The following is a 24,502-nucleotide window of genomic DNA, read 5'->3' on the forward strand; positions in this document are numbered from 1 at the left end:
CTAACAATAACTGTTAGCGTAGCAAGTGCAGAAAGTAGCGACGGCGCCTACCGCAATATGGCTGAACGAGCGCCCTTATTAACCCGCGCCGTGAGGCAGGCTGCCTCTATGCTACACCCTGCCGACGGTACTATGTCAGGCATCGGATCCACATTGCACAATGTTGGTTTAGTATTACTTGTAAGCGAGTGAAAATGGAATGAGCTGTGATTATACGCTACACCGAACAAATGATATAACTACTTCCTTTCACAAATGAGAGACATGCTAATTAAGCCTTTCTTCCGATCAACAGTGGAAATAGTCTCTCTTTAGTGAGTTTTTTGTTTGTTTGTTTTGTATCCAAACGATTAAAAAAAAGAAATGAAAATTCCAAATATTTATTTGTACTCAGTAAAGTTCTAAATGACATGTCGTATATTTAGAAGTTATCGAAATTATGCATTCGTACATGCTGCATTTCATTAGAAAAAAAAAAATTAAAAGCAGTCTTTGCAATTTTTTTTTCATAATATTGAAATTTTTAATACTTTTTTTTGTAGAAACTAAGTCATTAAACACTATTTTCGGATTTTTTTTTTTTTTTCAGTACACTTTTTCCCGGTAATAATGGTACTTAAAGAAGTTCTAATGTTGTCACCTTCAATTTTTTGTTAAGCGCTTAATGAGAATTTTAGTGCACCCAGAGCACTATTTCCTGTGGCTGACGACTACTATATTTTACTGTTATAAATTTGCTGGTTATGTGCTATTTTCTCTGAGTTTAAGTACAATTAACAGTTGAAGCACGTGTCTTTTGGTTTGGTAGGCATGACAACGAATTGTATAGAAACGCTGCAGACGTCATTGGTGCTCAAATTTACATGCTAGAAATAAATTTGAAGAGAGAAAGTACTCAGTGTATTTTTTTTTTTTCTACTCTGTATATGGCGTGTTAGCGACTGATATTTTCTTAGTGCTACTCATGCAAATCTGCTTGCGTAGCCGGATTGATGTTGTTAAATGTTACTTTTTAACATTTAAGTTACGACAGTGACCTAAATGGATAGTTATTTTAAGGCAAGTAGCATTTTATATTTAATGTTAGTTTCTTGAGTTCCATACATCATTATTTAAAGTTATGACAGGTGTTTTTAAAAGTAACTTAATGGCGTCTTAAAGGACTTGCCAACAATAGTTGAATGTTTTATTTATTCAAATAAACACAGGTACACTTAATCTCAAAACATCAATCAATATTACGTGATAGAGCAACAGAAGTTACGAAGACTTGTTGATTTTTTTTTTTTTCCCACAAATACAAGAATATCAGTGTTTCGCGTTACTTTCTCGGTGATAAAATAAAGGTCGGCCATATTTAAAAATGACGTGTATTAAAATGATCACAAATTAGTGCTTCCCCCCTTTTTTATAAGTATTTCTAATATATGAATCATCTCTTTCTATGTATTAATTTTAATAGCGCAATTATTCATTTCTGTAAATTAGAAGGATGTTTACACTTCAACTCATGCTGCTGCTGCTAATAATAATAATAATAATCCGCGGTATTTACAAGCGACTGAGGTCAACGACCTGCCAAGGATCCTTGGTTTTCGTAACTCTAATTTTAGGATAAGATCATTAGTCTTATACCAGTTTATATTTTTTGTGATTAATATTAAGAAAGATAGCATGAGCCTATTAATATTATCTTTATTAATAATACTGATATGTAGAGAAAAAAAGACATTAATTTTCTTATGAACATTTTTATCTTTGTCGCCAACCGGTGCCATTGGATGAGAGTGTTTATCCATTTTCGTGTGCAATACGTTCATCTTGTGTTCTTGCAGTGAGGGTTAAGCTATTAATTATTACCGAGTCTCAGTCATAATAAAACATGTTATACGGCCGACGTTGGAGATGGTTGTTTTAGTTTGTTGCTGAATATATAAAACAGTTGATAAAAGTAACCGATGGGACATTTTAAAATTGATGTAGTAGACAGTATGGATTTTTGAAAGCTGAATATTTTTGAAGATTTATATAAGATATATACCCGGCAACATTTTCATTGATATATATATATTCGACAGTATGTGAAAGTACTGAATCACTAAATAACTTGGTGTTTGTGGATATGGAACACACATGCTACCTTAGAATGATTGATGGTGAGTTTTTTAAGTGTTTCTGCTTGAAATGAATATTTAGTGGTATGCGTGTAGCCTCGTTTGTGAAAGAAAAGGACAACCTCGGAGATTTGCGATACGAAAAGTAAAGCTATTCCAGAACATTCACATTAGGTCGATATTCTCACTATATAACTCAAAACATATTAAATATTTCCGATTTCACACAAAGTTTATGGCCTAATTTTAAGTTTGCAGAAGAATTTTGTCCCAGTAAGATTTATTTATTGAAGACTGGTTGGTTAGCAGAGCAATTTTAGGCAGGAAAAGAATGCGAGTAAGGAAGCAACAAGCTTACGATGTGATCTAATTATTTACGACAAAAATCATCTATTATAGATTTTCATTCGGTATGTTTTGAGTGGTGGTTTATTTATTATTTTTTATGAATTAAAATTCATAGCTTTTTTCCTGCAAATATTTTTTGCATTAGTTGAAAGTCTGTTACTTGGGAAATTTTCTGAAAAGCAGATAGAAATTTCTGACATTTTATTTAAAAAAAAATTATATCTTGCACTTTAGTGTCCGATTTGCATATTTCTATATTTATTATATTTTATAATATAATTTTAATCGATTAATCACACCAGACGATGTGGCATCGTCTGGTGTGATTCGTCTGGTGGCATCGTTTGTTATGATTGACGATGTGGTATTAACTAAAATCCCTTTTATGTGTAAAACTTAGCCAGAATAAATTGTATTCTTTATTTTTTTTTTAAATTTTTCTTATTATGATCATTATATTAGACTTACTAGATTGGATTGATACATGACTTTCATAAAGTTATCCGAAAATTGATTAACCGTAAATTACATGACAAGCTGCACATCATTCCTCCTAAGGCAGCGATTTTCAACCGGTGTGCCGCGAGAGGTCTTCAGGTGTACCGCGAGATTTATGAAAATAAATTAATCTTCGCTCTTCTTGTGTGTATAATTCAATCAAAATTATGCCTATCTTTTGTCAGATCATCAAAAGAATTAAAATAATATATTTTTAGTGTGCCGCAGAATTTTAATAATTAGTCTAGGTGTGCCGTATTATGGAAAAGATTGAAAATCACTGCCCTAAGGATTAACTATCAGTTGTTCAAGAAACATAACAGATTGCTTCTTTCTGACTAATCACTCGCTCGCACACGGCATTGTTGTTGTGCGACATCTAGTGTTTGTGAAGTTGACATAGAAAAATATTATATTTGTATTGAAGAGTTAAGCACGAGTTAAGTAATTACGATAGATATAAATAATTAAGAAATTGCTGTAAGTAACGAACTTTCTCAAGGAGCCAAGTTAAAACGCTAGAATTTATTTAAAAAAATGAAATGGAAAAAAGATGAAAATATTAATTATAAAAATAATAAAATTCAAAATACTAAAATCGACAAGTTTAATTTTAAAAAAGCACCAAATCACTGCCCTAAGGATTAACTATCAGTTGTTCAAGAAACATAACAGATTGCTTCTTTCTGACTAATCACTCGCTCGCACACGGCATTGTTGTTGTGCGACATCTAGTGTTTGTGAAGTTGACATAGAAAAATATTATATTTGTATTGAAGAGTTAAGCACGAGTTAAGTAATTACGATAGATATAAATAATTAAGAAATTGCTGTAAGTAACGAACTTTCTCAAGGAGCCAAGTTAAAACGCTAGAATTTATTTAAAAAAATGAAATGGAAAAAAGATGAAAATATTAATTATAAAAATAATAAAATTCAAAATACTAAAATCGACAAGTTTAATTTTAAAAAAGCACCAAATGTCATGAAATTTAATTTAAAAATGCAAATAATTTTTGCTTCACATATCACTAAATTAGCGTTGGTCAAGTTATCTTAGATCCAACTATTGATCTTAAACCTCTTGAAGTACTCTATCATGGAATGTGCATGCATTTCTTAATTGCACACAGCCATGACGAAATGACGTTATTAAAATCGAAAACTAATTTCCAAAAGTTATTTAGAAAGTAAATCATAAAATAATCTTTGACAATTTTCTATGACCTCATTCTGGGAGGTCTTGTGAAGATTGCTGTTAACTAACTACGAACTTCGTTAGAATCTCAGTTTCTGTTTTTACTCACCAGGGGGAAAACATCACTAATGCAATTACAAAACCGTTATTTTTCTATTTGAGTGAGTGATATTTTTTCCTGCTTCATAACCAAAAGATAAAATATAAACCCTTAGCTGATGCAAATAAAATAATAACAGCAATAAAAATATTGAAATAGGCCAATATTTTGCTTTTTACACAAACAACATTTTATCTAGATAAACTTAAGAGCCATACTGGAAAAATACTTGTTTATATTCTTTTATTTTCTGTGGATAATTGTGTGATATTTCCTACAAAGCAAATGGAGGATGGAGTGCATAGAAACGTAAGAAATGAATGTCATGCTTTCATAACATTAACAGGATTTATAGATAAAGTTGTTACTGCCAGCGGCACTCTCTTTCCTGATGCTACTCCAGAGGCACAAATTACTCCATAGAGTACGACATTAAACGGGACAACAAAACAGAAGTAGATGGCAGTAATCACGGTGGATGTGCAGAGATTACACCATTTTGATGAGTCTTGATGCCGGCGGAGAGGGCTGGAATAGGTACTTGGACGTAATGGGAAGGTAAATAGACGAAATGTATGTAGAGAAACAACATTGCTGGGAAAACAATACAAGATGACGCTACTTACCAAATGAAACGAGTTATGAAGAGTGAATGCAGTTTATTCATTTCATATTTACCGAAATTAGGATCACATTCACGCTGTACAGTGCAATGCAAAAGATTTAGTTGATCCAAACAATGTATTAAATCTTCTTTGTTGATATTAAACCTATTCATTTTTTTCTAAATAGTTCTACTGGATGAAGAATATACAGACTTTTTCTGCCATTCCTTTTAGCAAATTTATTTTGGCTATGAGTTTTCAACATAGAGTTATGCGCAACTCGCAGCCGTTAATATGTATTTAAATAGTTTTCAAGACTAGTTGACACTTAAATCGAGCCACTTATAATATCAAGAATAGGAAGATACAAGGCCGTAAATGACGTGGACTTTTTTTTAAATTTTTTTTTAAATAGCAATGACTCTGATATCATTGCTGTAAATGTCTGTCCTTGCTTTAAATGACGACAGTAAATTATAAAGGCAAAATTAGTAGGTATGCACTAATTTTGCATTTAATAATAGCAATAAAAATATTGAAATAGGCCAATATTTTGCTTTTTATGTAAATAATTTTATCTAGATAAATTTAAGAGCCATACTGGAATGGCTCTGGAGATGGCTGTGGAACACAAGTTTTGAAAGCAAGTGAAATGATGTCATTAGAACAAGGCATTCTGGTATCCAGACTGCGAAATCTTTCTGAGTAGAGAAAAATCAAGATTCTTAAAATATGATAAGGAGGAAGAAGAGAATTCTTTTCTTGATTGCTGATGCAAAAGTTTGTGATGAAGTTCAAATTTGCTCTGGTGATGACACAGTGACTTAGCCATCGGCTTTAGTAAGGAAGCAAAAAGAACCAGAAGGATTTAAATCGGAAATCACACTTGGATCTGCTTGTAACGTTTAGGCTAGCTTTAGTGCAGAAAGAGGAAGCTCAAGATTTTAAGTAATTTATGGTGCCTTGATGTATTTGGTGAACCAAGACTTAGAAAAAAGGAAGATTTAAAGTGGCTTGAGGAATGAAAGCTTTTATACTAGATTTTGAATCGGAATGATGAAAGAAGACAAGGCCATCTTCGAAAAGAAAGAGTAAACATTATGCAATCGCCCCATTTTTGCATTATAGTGCCACACACAATACACTTAAAAATTGGTCTGATTTCTTCACATGAAATTAAATAATTTTCTATTTAATTAATTTTTTTCATCATCTTGTTGTTCAGTTACTGTTAAATAAATAGTTTCTTTCTTTCTTAAGAACTCCTCTTCTACCTTTTACGCTGTCCAGATTTCTTATTCTTTCAACTGCAACCGTCCCGAGGATAAGGGGGGCTGGCCCCATGCCATCTATGTCTGTAAATACGTGTGTTCAGGGGGCCGGTTTGCCTGTTCTGAGGAACGAAAAACCCGAGTTTCCGGGAGAAAAAACAACCCTCTACCTCCGTATGAGACCGGTTAACTCACCTTTAGTCGAAAGAGACCAGATAAAGGTTCCTCACGTCACTGACGGGAGTCGAACTTAGGTTTTTCCGACCAAAGGGCTTCGTCTATAATGAGTGAGCTACTGAGGCTTGTTAAATAACTAGTTGCAACCAAAAAATAAACTTTGGCAAATGTTGGTTCCTTCTCCATATCGGATTATATTAAAACTTGGAAACTAGCAAATATTTGTCTACAAGCGATTGTCTTGTAGATGTTTTCTCCTAAAGAAACCTGAGTTGAAAAAGAAAGTGGAATAACAACCGAGGAACTAGAAGGTGGATTGCAGTTTAGAATCATCTTTCGCATTATTTTTATTAAGTGTTGTTGTTAGTCTTTGAGGGACATTCGCATTCTCACTAATTAAAATAATCACACAACTCGACCTCCTACTTGGCTCACTTCTTTTACATATGATTTTTTATGAAATGACACATATTTTAAATGAAGTAGTTAAAAAGGTCGAGGAATCACTAGTCAGTTGAATGATGCCTTCTATAAAAATGCCTGCGGCATTTTACTTTTCAACTTTTCCACATCAACTTTTCTTCCAGTTGTGGGGAAACTATAAGCTACTATAGACACGACTGTATTCCAGATCTCATGGAAATTAGTTAAACGACCGGACCTATAGAATGGGTGTCTGCAGTGGAAGTGACTTCTATCTTAATGGATTTAAATTCTCTGGGAGGGGCTTAATAAATAATATGCAATTTTTTGGCAACATAAGAAACAAATGTATTCCAATTTTGGTCATAATTGGTTGAACGATGTGTTCCATAGGGGTGTCTTCGAAAAGTAGAGAACAAGAAGAATCAAAGCCCTTTTTTGGTCTATTCTTGCAAATTTCAATGTGTGTGTGTATATATCTGCACGTGTCCACTTGAATATCTGAGTCGAATAAATGTGATAGATGAATAACATCCAATGTACAGTAGAACCGGAACTACAGCAAGTGGAATAAAATACTGTGGCGAATCACTGACTCGCCACATTTAAGAATCTGTGCTATAACTTTTGATACATGAAAATGTTTGTAGTAGCCTCATAAACAAGCAGATCAGTTGAAAGGGTTCACAAAGTTTCACCTTTTGATTGGTTCTAGCTATAAAACCAATCAAAAATTCTTATTTTAAACTTGGACAGCTAGTTTTTTTGAAAGAATAGCTTTTGGGCAGTCGCATTACGAAAAATAAGAGTTCTAATACAGTTGGCGAAGACATCAATCATTCTAGACGATAAACCGACGCGAAAGGTCACTCCAGAAGCAGTAGGATTTAAAGAAAGCTTTTAGAAAGGTTGTCATTATAATGGAGTGGATTACTTAGGGGATTTTGTAAGTTTGTGCAATGATAGTTAGCGAGTGCAAAGTTGGAAGAGTGGATCGAAAACTTGGCGTTCGGTTAGTGACAACAGCTCTTCGTTAAACTTGGTAATCACGTAAACACAGAGTGGTCGTCTAGCCTTGCATCTCTCATATGTGTTCCCCCGCCTCCTCCCATCCCTCTATATATTAAAATAAGAAGAGAAAGGCGCTTATGAGATAATTGAAGTCATTCAGACCTTTCTCCACCATCTACGGATTATAAGTTCCCCAGTTTCAGAGAAAACTAGCTCGTTCATGAGAAAGTATTGAAGTAATCCCTCCGATATTACAGACGCGGATTTAATATACCCTCGGACCGAGTGTGAGTCATAATCTCATTTTAAATTATGCATTCCCTACGTGGCTGGAAACTTGGATGTTGCTCAGTATTACGTTATTATGGCAGCACCCCCCCCCCCGATCTCCGCTATCACTACTGCGGCAAAATTCATCTATTCCACTCCGCTGTGTGCTCTGTCGGGAGGATCGCTCTGCATAGCCATTCGGCTCTACTGCGGTCGGCGCATGTCGCCACAAGCATCGAACGAGGGTGTATTGTCCGGCTTCGTTCTCCTTTTGTGTTTCTTCGGTCTCTCATCCCGCTACGATGATATGCACCTAATGAACACTTACGACAGTTTCCGAGAGGACGAAACGGAAAGGATGATAGAACCGAACGATGAGGGTGAAAGATGGTAACGGAGCAAAATTAAGCAGTTTTGCATTGGAACGCTCGACACAGCAGTGGGTGGGCGCGTGCGTGCGTGTGTGTTGTTGGCATATTGATTTTTTCCCACGAAGGCAGATAACAAGGTCCATGCACAATGAAATGGCTCGTGGGATATATATTAAAAGGCGGAGATTGAATCGTTGGCGAAGATGGCGTCGCTACGTGAGTTGGTTTGTTGAGTTCGTTGTGCATGCTCAACAACTTTTAATGAATATGCACTTTTCGATGTTTATGGACCTTCGAATAGGAAAGTTCTTGTGGCTTTGTGAGTTCGTTAGTCACGCTTATGAGCTGGATAGGAGGGGGGGGGGAAGAAAGGTCATTCTTGACAGTCGAGATCCCCTGGTAAATGTTACTCGGTTTTATCGACTTTATCAGCAGAAGGGCGTGAAGTCCGTATATTCTGAAGACATAAACTGCCAAGTTTGGGGATCGTAAATTAATCTAATAGGCAAAAGGTTTTGTACGGAGAAAAGGTTAATCGCTGTCTGAAAGATAATGGAGCATTGCAAAAGGAAAGCGCGACGAAGAAGATACTAATTTGCATAACAGGATGCCGAATAGTTTTGCGTGTGCTTTAAAAAAGTTTAGATGTTCGTCTTTATAATTTAAACTTTAATTTTGTGTATTTACAAATGGTAAAATAAAGTAAGATTCGAAAATTTGTGTCTTCAATATTTGGGCAATTTTTGTAATAATAGTAATAATAATAAAATTCATATTATTCATTGGAAGAATGATATGTCTTTTGGCTGGAAGGACCTAGATTCAAATTCCATGTAGGAACCTTCGTAGGACTTTTCAGCTGAAGGTGACTTAGCCGACCTCATACGGAGGTAGCAGGGTTTCCCTTCTTCAAGATTCCGAATTTTTTCAACAGAAAACATTGTTTTCCAGATATAGTAATAGCATAAATCTCTATCATTAAAAAAAAAAAAAATTAGTTTTATCCCAGGCAATAAAGTATCCTTTTGCCTAATAAGTAAATGAAGTATGACTCGAGATAGAAAGAGACGTGGAAGGAAGGCCAAAGTAACAAATAGTGACAATTTACGTGTTGAAACATGTTAGACTATCAGAGGCGCACTTGAATCCTAGAGACGGGAAAAAAGCTACTTGCATTTGTTCAATGCAGGAATAAGTTCTAGAATGTTGCTCAAAAATCAGATTTTTATTTGCTTTATGAACTACATTTAGACGATGTAATAAAACATCACAGATTTAAGGTACTGTATAAATATCTTAAAAGACAGGATTACCAGATTTTCATATCTTGAAATCAGAAAACGCAATGCATGATGTCATCAGTAAAGAGTAAGAAAATCTAGTGTGACATTGACTGTTGTACGATACTCTTGTTTTGATAATGATACAAGTACTTTTCCTTATAAGATGTGGTTTCAGTCCTAACAAATAAAAATTATCGTACCAGTTTGGCATCGTTCAATAATTTAGATATAATGAGTCGTGCGAAATACATGATACTTGTAAGGATTAGGAACATAAGATGGTGAAGTTGTTTATCCGTTATTTTTATCGCCTTTCACCTGACATGCAAGAAAATGCACTGTGCAATGATGAAAACTGATTTTCTAAAAAAAAAAAAAAAAAAAGTGTTTCCAACAACTTTCACGAAGTTAGGACTAAAAGAGTGCCACCTACTTACGCGTTTTGAGAAATAAAAGACATTTTCTTTTAATTCTGTTTAATTTCTTTATGTTTTATCTTCGATCATGTAAACTATATAAATAATCAACACTTCTTTTACGATTCCACACCACTCTTTGCAGTAATTTCTTGCAATTTTTACTTAATAAGAAATTCCATAGAAAGTCATTATTTAGCACACTTTTATGGTTTCTGGCTGGTCGGGTGCTTCTCAAAAGAATCCGGTTAATTTTGTCACAGCTTATCTTAATTAAGGAAATAATTAGCATTAACAATGCTTTAAAACTAACGCACTTCGTTAGGAGTTCTCATCTCTGAAACAACAGCAACAAAAAAAAAAAAAACTGATACAACTAAAAAAGCACAATTTTAAAATAAATATCAGCATTAGTTGTTTTTATGAAATTAATTGCTGCCCCATCCAGAACACGACAAAAAGGCAGTGTAATGGAAATTCAAAATGAAGGCGTTTTTCTTAGAATATGCTTGCCTTAATAAGCATTTCTGTGTTGCTAAGGAACTGTTTATGCATTATTCATATAATAAACGTTTTATTACTTTCTTTATAGTTGCTCATATAGCATGCCGAGAGAATGGAAGGTCAGCTGAGAATTATATGTATGTGTTGTTACGCATAAAGGTATCATCGTGGATATCTTCAGTGTTCCCTACTATTCCAATACAAAGTTTAATACAACTAGTTAATTTACATGTCCAAATGGGTATTTCACTAACTTCAGATTTCTCAACTCTATAATATATGCTTTCTTTCTGTCTTTTTTTTTTTTTTTTAATATTTACTATTTGAGGTGATGGATGTTGAGATGGGGAATTATAACAAAACAACCAAGGTTACGTAAATTTTGTATTATGTTAAATGCGTGTATGTTCTTCTGACCGTTTTCTGTTTTGCGAGGTAAAAAAAAAAAAAGACTTTCCGGCAGGAAAAACACCGCCACTTCGTATGAGAACGATTAACTACCCTTCCATTGAAAGGTCTTTATAAGGATTCTTAGTGCTGTAAAGAGAACATGTTTTTTTCTTTCTTTCTTTTGCATCTACGTTACGAAGAACTTCAGAATATTGCAAGAGAGAGAGGGGAGGGAGAGAGAGAGAGAGAGAGAGAGAGAGTACCAACTACGTTGTCAAATGCGCTCCTTAATTTTCTCCCCAAACGAAATGGTAGTTGTTGGACAAGTCATCCATAGAAGGGTGTAATAAAACCGAAGTGGAGGAAGTTGCATGTGTCAGCCACTGCCACTTTAATTAGCAACGTTAACAGCACTCGTCCTTGTCTTAATCAAAAGAAAGTATTAGTCAACTGTAAACGAGATAAGAAAATGCAATTACGATTAAGCAAGTGATTTGAAGTAGATCTGTTTTCTTTGCGACAATGTGTTCTCGCCTGTACAAGAAGATGTTAGATCGCTGATGGCGTGTTTCTTCCTAGAAGAGGCTCTTGGGGAAGACGTTGGCAACTTTTACTCCTGGTAGAGTGGTTCATCATCTCCATGGCAACCTCATTAACTGGCAGGCGCTCATTAACACAACACCTTGGCAGTGTCCACTCGATTTACTTCTCAATCTTTATCTTCTCTCTCTTTTTTGTTTTTGTTTTTATTGATTTTTTTCGTTTATCCCTTCTTTTCTTTTGACAATTACATCAGTTCTTTGCATCAGCGCTTTTCTTCGTACACATTCTTCAGAAGATGCTCAACGAAATTGCATTTTTTTAAAGCAAAGTGAAGGCATAATTAAGAAAAAAAATGATTTTCTCAATCTACGCCTCACTACTGAGAAGCTTGGAATTAAGAAAAATATTTTTTTTTCCTTCCAAACAGGGATGACAAGAAAAATTTAAATTTATAAAGACGCAAAAATAATGTATTTATTAAATCAGATAATTTGCATTTCATTTATTTTCTATAGTTGTTTTCGTTTATGGATTTTATTCACTTTCATCATCATTTCATTGACTAAACCGTATTTTATATTTTAATTATTTATTAAATTTAACCTGGGAGGGATGAGATCACATTACTGCGTTACTGTTTGCCCAGATCGAGAAAACTAGATTATACGCAGCGTTTGGGCAATTCCTAGTTTTCCTATGATTTTTCTTTATGACAATTTTACCAGAGTTAAAAGGCTTAAAAATCAACATTGTATGGACTGGCCGGGAGTGAGATAACCCTGAAAGCGTGCCTGAGTCTAGGGACTAAACAGGATACTTTTTTTCAAGTCAGTTCAGGACTTTAGAATGCAGAGTGGAGGCTTTACACCTACGATGAAAGCATCTTGAATCTAAAGTTATAAAAACAAGCATGGTAACAGTTTGATTTGAAATCACCCAAGAAGTCAAAAAGCCAATGAAAAACAATTACTGTATATATATAGAAAAATAAATCTATCTGAGATTTTTTCCATTTTTTTTCAAAAGAATTCTAAGGCTCTGGATTGTAGCAGATCTGATTTTGGAGAAGTGTGATCTCCTTCACTCTTTCTTGCCCTCTGGGCTGAGAAGAGGCAGCTTATCGTATGAGCTAAAACTGAAATAATAATAATAAAAAAAACTAACTTATTACTGAGTATTGTGACTTATCGCAAACGGTTTCCTCAGACAGTTGTTTATGACTTATACGGATGTAGCGGTCCAGCTGCCGCCATGAGGGATTAAACCCCGCAACAAGATATTACTGGATACCGAAGTCATACGTCTTCATTGACAACAGACGCCGGGATGACAGTAACTATGGAAGGTCATATTTTATTGCCAGGAGTTTTTATTTATTTATTTTTTTCCTGTTAAAATACTAATTTCGACTTAAGTTGTAATAGGCGCAAGTATCACACATTAGAATTCACTTACTTTACTAGGAATAAAGTCCCATATTTGTCTTTTAATGTTCGTCCTTGAAAGTTTAATGTCACAATTCGGTTTTAAGTCTCACATCGATAAACATCTGTTTGCATAATTCATAATTTTATTTGATTTAAATGTTTTTATGTTCTGAACGTAGAACATCCGTAAAAATAATAAAATCTTTTAATTAATCATAAATGATTAATATTCATAATTTTTGTCTCAGATATTCATAATATCTGAATTGATCTCAGATATTCATATCTGAGTTGATATCTGAATTGAGTCAACAATTCAGATACCTTTGTTCATTTATATATGTAAATACAGCATTCGTTTGCGGATATGATTGAACAAGCAAACATTTGGTTCGCTAGACAAGCGTACAAATATTGAAATATTTGCGCACTTAGTGACGTTGAAACTGAGGTGTGGGAAAGGAGTGCTTTGTATATTTACTAATTGAGTTGTTTGGCTCAAACTGCAACAGAAGTGATTCTTAATCGCACTCGAGACTAGTTAGGTTAATTAATTTACAGTTTGTTTATTGACGACTGTTCATTCAATTTTACTCTTTGCATTTGTTCATCCTGTGCTGCTGAATTAATGTTCTTTAATAAGTCTCTACAATGAATGGATTTTCTGTTTCCTCCATCACCAAGGAATGGAAAATTTAATGTATTCTCGATATTTCGGATATGATTTGAAAAATATGATTTAATTGGGAAAATTACAACCAACATAGGGTTCAAGTGGCAATGATTGAATTAAAAGCATTTCGTTTCGAATAACTCTTGAATAAAAGATATTTGTTGAATGATTCTGACTTAGCCTCAGTAAATCCTTCTCAACTTCTGGAAGTGAGTAAACGTTTGAGCTTTTCTACTTTCTTTTTTTTTATTTCATTCATCAAATTCTCTAAAAAGAAACAGAGAAACTGTAGTTTCTAAAGCTTTTGGCGTAGCTGTTAACATCCCGTGAGACAAGCTTTGGAACGTTGAAAGGTCGTAGAGTAAACGCTAGCGTTCTTTTGAAGGAAATAGCCTTGTACTTGCAGAGTTGCAACCAAGCAGAATACGGCAATCAGTATTGCCGACCTTGGCAATATGCGTACAGTTTTCCCGATTATCATTATTATATTGTTTTGCCGAGCATTGTTTGTTATGTTAAATCCCTCTAACTACCAGATTATTAGGATGAAACAAAGCACAATATTATTTTGCACACCACACTTAATTCCTTTCTCAAATGATTTAGTGAAGAAAAAAATAATGATTAGTCTCGAATTAAGGGAAATATGACCACAATCCATCTAAGTTCTAAATCAGTACAAATAAAAGGTTAGCTCTGAAGGAGGGACTGGTTTCAAGGTATCAAAAATTAATTTAAGAATTATTAATATTTAAGAGAAGGGTAGAAAAATTGATGACTTCTCAGATCGTTCATTCTAGCCACGAACTAAGTGTGACAAGTTCTTAAAGACAGTAGCCAACAGAGTAAGTAATTTAAAATGAAATAGCTTAAACAATACGACAAAAAAAAAAAAATGCTAACAAACAATGCAAAAAAAAACTCTCGAAAATTGTGTGATAGCTACAAAAGTGACAAGTTCTTATTACAATGGCTCATCTGTAAATTACGTAACCAATTTTCTATTTATTTATTTATTTCTTTTTTTTTTAGATTTCGCTTTCCTAGGTGACAGAGTGAGGAAGAGGGGGATCTGGGTTATTATGACATATGCTTGCGTCTAACTCCCGCCAACCAGTCGTATACTTTTCTCAAAAACAGTAATTCATGACTCATCCTCCCAAATCACGTGAACACTCCATGACTGACCCGTTTCACGACAAACTCGCCTAAATGTCGGTCAAATCATGCTTCTAAGTTTCGTCAAATCACGTCCTGGTAATTAAGATGAACGGATAAAATGCTTCATTTGTTTATTTGTAACAAAGTGCTTCAGAAAAGGATTTTAAAAAATCCGTGCTTTATAATTATGTCAGCGAAATGAAACTGTCTGCCTGTTATGTTTTGATTAATGCAAAACAGAGCGAAAAATTGTTTCAATGTGGATTATGGACATCCGTTTTATGAATGATAGTCAATATCCATCATTATTTTATATACAGTTTTTTTATTTTAAGTGATCGTCAGCTTGCGTTCATAGACGTAAGCATGAGTTGCCTTGGTATTGTACTACTCAAAAGACTTTAACTGAAAATACATTGGCCTGTTTCTTGTCTAGAACGGAGAAATATTTATAAAGGCTTTTCAACTAATGATAGGTTAGGTTATCATTACGGTGTTCCTTCAGGAATCTCTGGGTTTCCCTCCCCACCACCACCACAACAGATACTACCAGATTTTTTTTTTTTTTTTTTTTTAAATGGCATTTGACGTCTTTTATTAAGACGTCGTATGGTCATTCCTAAGGTTTGGGGAGCGGAAGGAAATCCCTACTAGAAGAAGTGGTAAGGTCGCAGCTGCCCTTCCCACACAGAATTAATAAGACAGTCCCAAACATCCGTGACCATGATGGAATTCAACCCAGAGCCTGTTGGTTGGAGAGCGGTTACCCACTCGGCCAAACGATCAGAGAACAATCAGTTGACAGCCATAATAATTAAATATCATTTTGGTGGTTGTTTTCCTTTCAATCGTTTCCGACCGTAGGTGACTTTGTAGGCATTGCCCACAAAGTATTCCTGGTGAGATTTTTTACAGGGTAGTTCACCATTGCTTCCCACCACCCCACTAATTTCACCTGGGCTCGGGACCGGCATATGACTGGGACGTATTCATGACTATAATCCATGTGTGTTCACGGGGCTAGTTTGCCAGTTCTGGGGGACGAAAAACCTGAGTTTCGAGGTAAAAAATCCGGGTAAATTCTTCCGTATGAGAGCGGCTAACTCACCTTTCGGCGAAAGAGACTAGATAAAGGTTCCTCACGTCACTGACGGAAATCGAACCCAACTCTTTCCGACCAAAAGGTATTGTCTATATGGACTGAGCTTCTACTATTACACAGTCGAAAAACTAATTAAAAGATCTCCGAAAGGTTCGTATATTTGTCTTTTATTAGTTTTTGTGCTTAAAAGTTTCATTGTCTCTACGAGCGTTTCGGACTTGTTGGTTCTCAACAGATAGCAGGCAGAAACTCAAAAGTCTCAGCCATTTTCAACGATTTTAAAGCTTTTCAATCACGGTTCGTCTACTTTATATGAACAATAAGGGATGTTTAGTATCTTCCCCTGAACTATTTTTGCAAACTTTTTTTTTTTAGATTTTAGATTCTTTTCATATTTCTGTTTTGCATTTAAAAAAAAAAATATTTTCGTTAGTGATGTTTCACGAAATTTCTGTTAGTCATGTGACCATCGAGCGGCAGCATACCGCAATATATTTTACGCTCCACAACATGCAGTTTCTTTCAGATGTCAGTAACTCTTAAATTAATACTTTTTCTCTAAACCGAAGCGACCTCTAATGGCTGTTTTTGATTACATCAACATTCCAAATAAAAAAAATAAATAAAAATAAAACAACACATTAAGCATGTGTGAATTGATCCGATCTATTTGTGTGGGTAGATTTCCTTGAAATGGGAAGATTTAGTTAATCATTAGATCCGGGATGCCTACAGACTGATGTTTTCGATTTTTTTTTAAAAATTTATTTTATGTTTATCCACGCTCAAGGGCCATTAAGTTGCTGAGTGAAGAGTTAATGCTTGGTTGTAAACGACGTAAGACTGTAGATTTAATAACAAGGATGTCTAGATATGAATAACCAGATCCAGATATTAATTTAGAATTCCGAAGTCGAGAAAACAAAAAAAGTGGAGTACAACAGAAAATACAATCTCCGAAATATAAGAGGATATTTGATCTAAGGGGGGAAACTTCGTTTGCTTTATAATCCAGTTCGTGTTTCACCTGAATCTAGAACGAAAACATTTCGTCTATTACACATGGCGAATTTGATGGTATTCACTGGTATTAGCACTTCCCCAAGTCGATGGGTGGGTGCTCAACGTATGATCTCATAAGTTGTAAGAAGCAAGAATCCAGCCAGCCAACAGTTAAAACTTTTCAAACGAAATATATTGATAATAATTAATACGTTTATTTTATTAATGACACAGTATTATCCTCTTGTGTAAGTTTATTCTTCATCGATATGCTGAAGAATAAACTAAGAATGAATTCGATTCCATCGCAGTTCTCACATATAACTTCTGCAAATGGGAAAAACACACTTCTATCCATCTGATGAAGCCCCGTTTCATTTATTTACCATAACAACTGGAAATAACAACTTGTCTCTATCGATCCATGCCAACCGCAGTAGGAATGTAATGCAGTGGTTGATAGGTGTGAGCAAGAAACATCCATTCCAAGTTGGTTAATATTTGACACCGCCTTGTGAAAAAAAAAGCATCCTTATCCTAAAGAGCTTTTCGTCAGTTGAATATTAATAAGAAATTATCCTGTGCTAACCTTGATGCGCGTAATCTCAGTGCTTGCTCTTTCATCACAAGATAATGTCGTATTTAATTCCTATTTTATTTTGACCTGTGGCGATACAATTAATATCCTGCATCTGTTTCTCGTTACTAGAGGTATTTTTTGCTAACTTCAACGGTGGTCTTCTCCTCTGTGAGTTCATGTAATCAGAAAGTCTTGGCAGCTCTTTTCTCAATGTAAAAATAAGAAACATAAAATAGTACTTCGACTACATGAAGTACTTTAAATGATGATGAATTTACATTCTAAATAGTGTATTCAAATATCCTGTTCCTGCGTTCATAGAACTTCTTCGAGCCACTTCTCAGCCCACCAACAATCGGGAAGGTACTTACACACCCAGGGACACGCCAAGGATATTTGTCGCTCGGGTGCAAACTTTTATCGGCCGCTCCCAATACTGCATATTATAATACAAATTAGATATTAGCTACATAAAATGCCGCCCTATCAATGTTGCCGCCTGGGTGCGGTGCACCCCTTGCACCCTCGGCTTGGCGCGGCCCCGTACACACCGAAAGATCACCTTGCCTATCATCAGATGACATTCACAAATATCCAACCATGCTTATGATGAGATTCAAATCCACAGTTTTCAGAGTGAAGAGTAGTAACATTATCCACTCGGTAGGACAACATTTCTAGCACTTTCAGGTATTTTTTTCTCGTAGCAGACAACAATCCTTCGTCATAATTTATTTAGAAATCTGTTTCCACCTTCGTTATTGCCAGAAGACGAGTGCAATCTCAAGCAGACATGCATAGACGAATACAACATGAGGGAATACTATAGAAAAATGTCGCCATCTCGTATTTCTAACCATAACCAATATTATTGTGTGAAATCTAAACTGGATCCAAACATATTTTTCCGTTACGAGATTAAAAACCAAAGTTTTTGACACAGATAAGTAGGATCGAAGATAGACTAAATTGAGAAATGGCCGAAATTTCTAGAAAAATCTTCTGTGCCCCTTTCATTGGAAAGACTTAACTTGGAATCCTGTCTCGTTTTTTTTTTTAATGTATAATATGCAATATATATAGTATATTTTGGTCACTTTCATTTTAACAAGGTTCAATTTGGTAGCTAACCGTATTGAAAATGAAATATCATAAATATCCAGTATTTTATACCAGGTTAGACAAACATTGCTTGCCGAAAAAGTCCGTCTGTGAAACTTTCATAAGTATTTCTATTTGGATCCTTAAGTCAAGCAGGCAGTGCGTAATTTATTTAACAGGCTTCAAGAGTTCTATTTACTGTGTTATAATTCAATCCGAAGCATGTTTCAACCTCATATGGCTTCCGATATTTAAGAAAAACATATCTGGAAAATACAGAGTGATTGTATTATTTTTATATCTTAATTTTTTAAAAACACATTTTAATAATATTTTTAAATTTAACCGACAATATTGTTAAAATTATGTCAATACGTATTTGCCTCAATAATTATTGCTACTTTCGTAATAATTTTAATACAAATGCTATTTCTAGTTAATTGTCATTTTGTGGGAACTGAATAGCATTGTTTTTATTTTTATTGCAAACTCATAACGTGAATTAAATATTTTTTTATTTTAAATGCGACCACAGAATTTGATTGATTCTACATCGTTTAGCAGTTTCATTCAAATATGTAATTTCTTGGTTATTTGAAAGTTCAATTATTTTTTTAGTTCTTTGTTTTTCTTGAAATGTCTCAGGTGGCGTGCAGTTGACGATGTCAGTTTGCAATTACGTTATCGAAAGCTAAATAGGTGAAAATTCTGCGTGTATACAGTTCCTTTTTTTTTTTTTTTTTGTCTAAATACTACTCAAGAAGGGATATTTTACTTCATTCTGTGTAACACAAGAGCGAAAGATAATTATCAGTGTTGGATCACCCCCCCCCCCCCCAAGGACATACACGTGGCTGTTTGATTAGAATACTGATTTAATCATTCGACCTTGCAAAGCTGCAAAATACTCCGAAGAAGCTACGACGCTGAACCGACCAGGTAAGTACTGACATTGAGATAACTCTTTGTTTGTTCTTTCAGATTCAAAACATGATAGAGCAAAAACGTAATTACCTCCTCGGACTACTGCTTACAGCAAAATATGAGTGTGTTCTCATGCGTGGATATTTTTATGCCATTGGCGTAAACCTCAATGAACACTGAATTCCACATTTTTGTAATTTAGAACACGTTTTGTATTTCACTTATCTCCCCGTTGGGTTTAACCATTTTTTTCTGTTGTATTACCCAGGTACTAATGGAGGGGGATAAGGATAGTAATTAGCACTTCTTAAATCACTAAATAACCATTCTTGATTTCAGAAGAGATGAACTATCGTCTTACATAAGACCGAAATAGAATTTTATCGATTACTCACTATTTTTTCCCCCATAACTTAGCTTCTGTTGCGGATATTTCTTTCAACTTCTTACCTTAGCGAGAACGCTTTCTCCACTCTGTTATCGCGTAGTTATGTTTGCTTAGCAGTTCCAATACATCCACGTTACTTATCTGCTTCTTTACTTCAACCCCCGCTTCCCCTGTCCCTTTCGTTTGCTTTGTGACATCACGCTTGTAACGTTATAGAAATTGCATCCCTTGCTGTTACGTGCAGTTCGCTGACAGATACTGCGCTACTGATTTAAACTAACTAGGATACCTATACATAAACTTCACAGAGCCAAGTTATTAATCGTAGGTTTCAACACGCACCTGTAGGTTTCGAGTAATTTTTTTGACAATTGACAATTGACATTTATGTCTTTAGGGGTGAAGCAAGATGCTTTTCATATTCCCCGCTATCTGTTGTGGTTGCAGTGAAGGTAAAATTTATGAGCAGAATGCTCGCCCTGATTGGGCATGGAGATTATGCATCACTAAAGGAGGCCAATATAGCTTTTGGTCTTCTGTATTTGAATATGTCCGTTGGATCGTATGCTGTAGCTTGTTGAACCAAATCGTTGGGATGTGTGGACGTCTTTAGGAAAAACTTGGTGGCTAAGGATCGTAGAAAAGAGAAGATATAGGGAATATTTGTGTCTCTGTGGAGTTGAATGTTTCTAACATACCACGGAGCATTCAAAATCATTCTCAGGCACTTGTTCTGCACTCGCTGTATTTTGATGATGTTAGCATTAGAGGTGTGGCTCCAGGCCGGAGAGGCATAGGTGATTATAGGACGAATCGTCAACTGGTATAGCTGCAATTTGATTCTGTTGCTGAGCTTGCTATTTCTATTAATTAGCGGATAGATCTGTGCTATGACTTTAGATGCCTTTGTGCATGCAGACTTGGTGTGTTGATTGAAAGATAGCTTTTTGTCGAGAATTACACCCAGGTAATTTGTTTCTGACTGCCAGGGAATTTTAATATTGAATAGTAACAAATCTCCTACAGGAGACATTGGCCTTTTTGAGAAAAGAACGGCAGAGCTTTTCTGGGGGTTGACTTCCAATCTCCATTTAGAGAACCAACCCTCCAGCTTTAGAATGTTTTCTTGAAGCTTTCTGGTAATGAAAAGGGGTCTGAGAGATCTGGTTAGTATTGCCGTATCGTCTGCATATAGGGCCAAAATGGAAGTCATCGGATTGTGTGGGATGTCTGACATGTATACAGAGAACAGCAATGGAGCCAGCAGAGATCCCTGCGGCACTCCAGCAAAGATGTGGCGCTGGGAGGATGTAGAACCGTTGATTTTTACTTGCATTGATCTATTTTGAAGATATGAACGGATTAGATGAACCATTTTAGGTGAGATGCCGGCTGAGATAAGCTTGTGCAGGAGTCCAAAATGCCAGATTTTGTCAAATGCTTTGGATAAGTCTAGGAAAACAGCGCCTGTGCACTGGCGCCAGTTGTAGCTGGTTGTGATGTATTCAACAATTCTGTGGATTTGCTGGGTAGTACTATGGTGTTGCCTAAAACCAAACTGTTCTTTTGGAAGGATGTTTAGGTCATTTATTGAGGTTTTAAGTCGTGAGAGGATGACCTTCTCTGCAACCTTACCCAGATTTGAGATGAGACTGATTGGACGATAATTTTGGGGTAGGTGTGAGTCTTTGCCTGGCTTATGTATGGGAATTACGTCAGCCAGTTTCCAGGTGGAAGGAAAATAGTGAAATCTTAAAATTGCATTTATTATACTGGTCAGGTACACTACTGCCCTCCGGGGCAGAAGTTTAATCACACGATTAGTAATGCCGTCTGGTCCAGGAGCTTTTTTGTTCTTTAAATTTTTAATAATGTCATATATCTCAGCAGGTGATGTTGATGCAATATGGTCAGTGCTGGTGATAGGAAGTTTGAGTGAGTGTCTGACCTTGCTGTGAATCTTATGTATGTGGTCAAAGTCAAGGTTTCCATACGAAGGCCTGCATTGCTCTTCCAAGCTGTGCGCTATAACCTCTGCTTTGTCCACATCTGTGTGAGCAAGGCCCTGATCAGTTAATATTGGGGGAAGGGATCTGCCTTTGTTTTTGGTATTTTTCAGTAGTCCCCAGATGGAGTGATCACTAGGTGAAATGGAGGATAACTTTTCATCCCATACATGGTCTCTGTGAGCTTTCAGTGCATCTCTTACTGCCCCATTTAATCTGTTTAGATTTGTTTTGTCTTGTGGTGCACACGTGTTATGGAATCTCTTTCGAGCTCTGTTTTTATCTCTGATTAAGTTCATGATGTCTTCAGGCAAACGATCTGGCTTGCGGGCAGATTTGTAGGAGGAAGCTACCTTTATAGCAGAATTAATTTGTTGTGTGAGATTTGTAACTGCAGTTTCTACTTCTTCTTTTGTGTGTATGTGAGGAACAGGTCCAATATGATCCTTGAGTGCGGCTGACAGTCTTTCCCATACAATGTAGGAGTGAGAAGGAGGACACAGGAATTCCTGATTTCCCAGATGCAGCAGTATTGGATTGTGATCGGATGATAGTTCATCCATAGAAATGATACTGTACTGAAGTTTAATATCCTGCAGGATAGCTATATCCAGGATATCAGCAGTGCCGAACGTACTGAGATGAGTTGGTTCGGTGGGGCCTGCCACAACAGCGTTGCTTGATCCTAAGTAATTGAAAAGGATGCAACCATTCTTGTTTGTGGTTGAACAATTCCAGGCAGGGTGCTTGGAATTCAGATCCCCGGCAATAATGGTGGGCCCTCTGATGCCTAAGATGGCATTTAGATCAGAGTGAAGTAGAGATTTTTGGGGAGGATTGTAAGCTGAGTAGATTTTCAGTTTGCCAGTGGAGCTGGTGACTACTTCCACTCCTGTGATCTCAAGGTTAGTGGTTGAAGGAATGCTCACAGAGTGGTGCTTAATGTAGTTTTTAATGAAGATGGCAGTGCCACCACCTCTGTAGAGTAGTCTGTCATTTCTGTATAGGTGATAGCCCCTTATTGTAGGGTTGTCTGAGGGTCTTAGATGAGTTTCGCTGATTAGAATAACATCTGGCTGATACCTAGATGTGAAGGCACGGAGTTCCAGGATTTTGTTTTTGAGGCCATTTGCGTTCCAAGCAACTATTTGAAGAGATGCTGGAATGAGTTTGTTACTATTCATTTATGAGAGCTGTGAGGATGACCTGTGTTTCACGAAGAAATCTTTTAGTGGAGGTTTCAGTAGGGTTTGATAGGCTAAAATTTTGTAGCATGTTTGCTAGTGAGGCCGTGATAATAGCTGTTAGGTTTTTAGGTGCTCTTGGTTGATTTTGTTCTGGAATTGGCCTAGTTGTACGGGTCACATCGGCATAACTTCTTGTTTGCTTTTGGTTGGAGGTCTCCGACTGTGGTCGATGAGTCTCCGGTTTTGATGTCTGGGCCGCTGGTGTTCTTGTACTGTAGGAGGAGGGCTGATTGATTGCCTCCATCCGTCTGTTCTTTGGGTGTTGAGTGCATCCTTTGTAGTTCGCCGGATGAGGGCCACTGCAGTTGGCACATTTGGCCGAGGTGGTCCTTGGCTTAGTGCAGGTATTGGTTGGGTGGCTGTCTCCACATTTTAAACATCTATATTCTGCTCGGCATAGATTCTGGGCATGGCCAAACTTTTGGCACCTGTGGCACTGCCCAGAAGATGATCTTTTACGGAGTGGTTCCGGTGTGACGATGAGACCACAGACTGTTTTTAAGTTGTAGATATCCTTATATATTTTGTGAATCTCAACAAGGACTAATGGCATGGGAGTTTTGTCTGCTTTGTACATTCTGCTCACTTTGACTGGTGGCAGATCCTGAGAATTTAGGTCAGCAGCGATTTCTGCTGTGTCAATGTCTTCACAGACACCACGAAGGACTACTTTTAAATTTTTTTCTGAACTGAGCGCAAAGGTATAATACTGGATGCCTCTGTTGTCCAGTTCCTTGGTCAACCTTCTGTAGTCTGTCACTGTTGCTGGCTGAATTCGTATTCCCTCGTCTGCATTTTTAGCAGACGTGTAATGAATTTGTGAATTTGCCATGATGGTTCTGAGTGTTGTCCATCTCTGCTTTTCCCTTAGGATAATCGGTGGCACCTTTTCATTGTGGGAAACAGAGGGATCTGAAATGGGAACATCCTCTTCCATACCAACAACATTTGTTGATTCAGCAGCAAGAATTTTTCTCTTCTTACGTGCGTGAGTTTCTTCTTGATCAGAAGGATTAGAGGTAGAGACAACTAGATTGAGTTTTTCCTCCACTTGTGGGGAGTCTTCATTTTCCTCAACTTCAACTTCAGGTGAGGAATACAAATTTAAGTAGCCGGGCCAATCCCGTTCAAACTTTTTGAGGAGCTTTTTAATAAAACTGAGTGCTAGCTTTTTATCGAGTGACTCAATAATAGTGTCGGGGTCAATCATGCTAGTAGGCCATGTCAACTTGAACTTCTTTTGTAGTTTATCAATGAGTTCAAGAGCTGGCTCTCTTTCGAGCAGATCAGCAAATACGTCCAGGTCAGGCACGCTCATATCGATTTAGTTGCGTATGTGCGTTAATAAAATATCCCGCAGGTCTAAAGA

The sequence above is a fragment of the Typopeltis vanoorti genome, chromosome 2 (genome assembly GCF_054136105.1).
Source record: "Typopeltis vanoorti isolate ZY-2024b chromosome 2, IOZ_Tvanoo_1.0, whole genome shotgun sequence".
Classification (NCBI taxonomy): Eukaryota; Metazoa; Arthropoda; class Arachnida; order Uropygi; family Thelyphonidae; genus Typopeltis; species Typopeltis vanoorti.